This window comes from Cajanus cajan, chromosome 10 (genome assembly GCF_000230855.2).
Source record: "Cajanus cajan strain Asha chromosome 10, NIPB_CcT2T_4, whole genome shotgun sequence".
In the NCBI taxonomy this organism is placed as follows: Eukaryota; Viridiplantae; Streptophyta; class Magnoliopsida; order Fabales; family Fabaceae; genus Cajanus; species Cajanus cajan.
In genome coordinates, this window is record NC_138526.1 from 14,737,278 (window position 1) to 14,740,807 (window position 3,530).

Below are 3,530 nucleotides of genomic sequence, written 5' to 3' on the forward strand. Positions count from 1 at the left end.
AGCTCCAACGGCTAGCCAAGCTTCAAGAGGGGAAAGTGTGGGTTTTGTTTCACACAACAACTGCTTCAAATGTGGGCAGCCAGGTCATAGGGCAGTTGAGTGTCGGACGCAAAGAGTTATAACATGTTTCAAATGTCAAGCGAAGGGACACAAAGCTAGTGAATGCCCCCAAAATAGGAAAGAAACAACAGATGTTGCCGGGAGCGCTAGCAAACCTCGAGCGACAGGAAGGGTGTTTGCCTTGAGTGGTGTTGAAGCTTCACAATCCAAAGACTTAATCCAGGGTATGTGTTTCATTAATGGAACTCCTCTAATTGTTTTACATGACTCTGGTGCGACTCACTCTTTTATATCACATGCGTGTGTGTCCAAATTAAAATTTCCTATTTCTTCCTTGTCTTTTGAGTTAATAGTAGAGACACCAACTAGTGGTTCAGTGTCTACTTCTGAGGTCTGTTTAAAATGTCCTTTGATTATTGAGGGTAGAGATTTCATGGTTGACTTAATTTGTTTGCCTTTAAGTCAGCTAGATGTTATTTTGGGTATGGACTGGTTATCTTCCAATCATGTCCTTTTGAATTGTGCTGATAAATCTATTGTCTTTGGTGAGCCTGTTGAAAAAGTGAGTAAGGATTATTTGACTGCCAATCAAGTTAAGGTATCTTTACAAGAGGATGCCCAAGTGTACATGTTGTTAGCTTCTTTGAATTCTGAGAGTAATGTTTTGATGAATGAACTGCCTGTTGTGTGTGACTTTTCGGATGTCTTCTCTGATGATATGTCTAGCTTACCACCTAGAAGAGAAGTAGAATTTTCCATAGACTTAGTACCAGGTTCAGGACCTATTTCTATTGCACCTTATAGGATGTCACCCGTAGAGTTAGTGGAGCTTAAGAAACAAATAGAAGACTTGTTGGAGAAGGGGTTTGTGAGGCCTAGTGTATCACCTTGGGGAGCACCCGTACTATTAGTTAAGAAAAAGGATGGTAGTATGAGATTGTGTGTAGATTATTGCCAGTTGAACAAGGTGACCATTAAGAATAAATATCTATTGCCTAGGATAGATGATCTTATGGACCAGTTGGTGGGTGCTTGTGTATTTAGTAAATTGATCTTAGATCAGGGTACCATCAGATTAGGGTTAAGAGTGAGGATGTACCTAAGACAGCATTTAGGACTCGTTATGGACACTATGAGTATCTAGTAATGCCTTTTGGTGTGACAAATGCTCCTGCAATTTTTATGGATTACATGAACCGAATTTTTCATCCGTATTTGGATAAATTTGTAGTTGTCTTCATAGATAACATACTAGTTTATTCCAAGACTAAAGAGGAGCATAAGGAACACTTAAAGGTAGTACTTCAAACTCTTAGGGAGAGAAAGCTTTATGCCAAGTTGTCTAAGTGTGACTTTTGGCTAGAGGAGGTGAGTTTCTTAGGACATGTGATTTCAAGTGGAGGTATAACAGTAGATCCATCTAAAGTTGAGGCGATGCTTAAATGGGAGACACCTAAGTCAGTTAGTGAGATTAGGAGTTTCCTTGGATTGGTTGGATACTATAGAAGATTCATTGAGGGATTCTCTAAGTTAGCATTACCCTTGACAAGTTTAACTAGGAAAGGAGTTGTGTTTGTATGGGATAGTAAATGTGAGAATAGTTTCTGAACCCTTAAGGAGAAGTTGACTAGTGCACCTGTTTTAGTGTTGCCTGACCTTAGTAAGACCTTCGTGGTTTATTGTGATGCTTCTAAGATGGGTTTGGGTGGAGTGTTAATGCAGGAGGGAAAGGTCGTATCTTATGCATCTAGGCAATTGAAAATGCATGAGAAGAATTACCCCACCCATGATCTTGAATTAGCAGCTGTGGTATTCACACTTAAGATTTGGAGACATTATTTGTATGGTTCAAAATTTGAGGTGTTTAGTGATCATAAGAGTCTTAGGTACTTATTTGACCAAAAGGAATTAAATATGAGACAAAGGAGATGGTTAGAGTTCCTTAAGGACTATGATTTTGATCTTAGTTATCATCCGGGTAAAGCTAATGTGGTGGCTGATGCATTGAGTAGGAAATCTTTGCATTTGTCTTCTCTTATGATTAGGGAGATGGACCTTTTGGCTCAATTTAGAGACTTGAGTTTGACTTATGAGGTGACCCTTAGAAGTGTGAGACTAGGTATGACTCGGGTGACTAGTGAGTTATTGAGGGAAATTAGAGAAGCACAGTTAATGGATTCATTTCTAGTGGCTAGACGTGATGCTATAGGACAAGGTGTTGGAGGAGAATTTACCTTGGGTGTAGATGGAGTGTTAAGATTTAAAGACCGAGTGTGCGTGCCTAGTGACCCTACACTTAGACGTTTGATCCTGGAGGAAGGTCATAGGAGCAAGCTTAGTTTTCACCCAGGGGCAACTAAGATGTATCAAGACCTTAGGAAGATATTTTGGTGGCCTAGGATGAAGAAAGATATAGCTGAATTTGTGAGTGCCTGTTTAGTGTGTCAGAAGGCTAAGATAGAACATCAGAAACCTTCAGGACTACTTCAGCCTTTGAGTATACCCGAGTGGAAGTGGGATAGCATTTCTATGGATTTTGTAGTTGCTTTGCCTAGGACTAGGAGAAGGCATGATTCCATTTGGGTTATAGTTGATAGGTTGACTAAGAGTGCACATTTCTTACCTATTAACATTAGGTATTCTCTAGAGAGATTGGCTGGACTGTATATTGATGAGATTGTGAGATTGCATGGGATACCATGTAGTATTGTGTCAGACAGAGATCCTAGATTCACCTCTAGGTTTTGGGGGAGCCTACAACAAGCTTTGGGGACCCAACTTAGACTTAGTTCAACTTACCACCCTCAAACTGATGGTCAGACTGAGAGGACTATTCAATCTTTAGAGGATTTGCTTAGAGCCTGTGTGTTGGACCAAGGCGGTAGTTGGGATAGTCTTTTACCTTTGATAGAGTTTACCTATAATAATAGTTACCACTCTAGTATAGGTATGGCACCTTATGAAGCCTTGTATGGTAGGAGGTGTAGGACCCCTTTGTGTTGGTGCGAACCTGGTGATAATGTTATCTTAGGACCTGAGATTGTGCAACAAACCACTGATAAGGTTAGATTGATACAAGAGAGGATGAGGACAGTTCAGAGTAGACAGAAAAGTTATGCTGACAGAAGAAGGAAGGACTTGGAATTTCAAGAAGGTGACCATGTGTTCTTGAAAGTCACTCCGTGGACTGGGGTTGGCAGGGCATTGAAATCCAGAAAACTTACTCCTCGATTTATTGTTCCTTTCCAAATTCTAAAAAGGGTCGGTAGTGTTGCCTACCAAATTGCTTTGCCTCCTAATCTGTCAAATCTCCATGATGTCTTCCACATTTCCCAACTTCGGAAATACATCCATGATCCTTCGCATCTGATTGAGTCGGATCATCTTGAGGTTAAGCAGAACCTAACTGTGGAAGCTACCCCGGTGAGAGTCGAGGATCGAATGGTGAAGCAACTTAGGGGTAAGGAAAT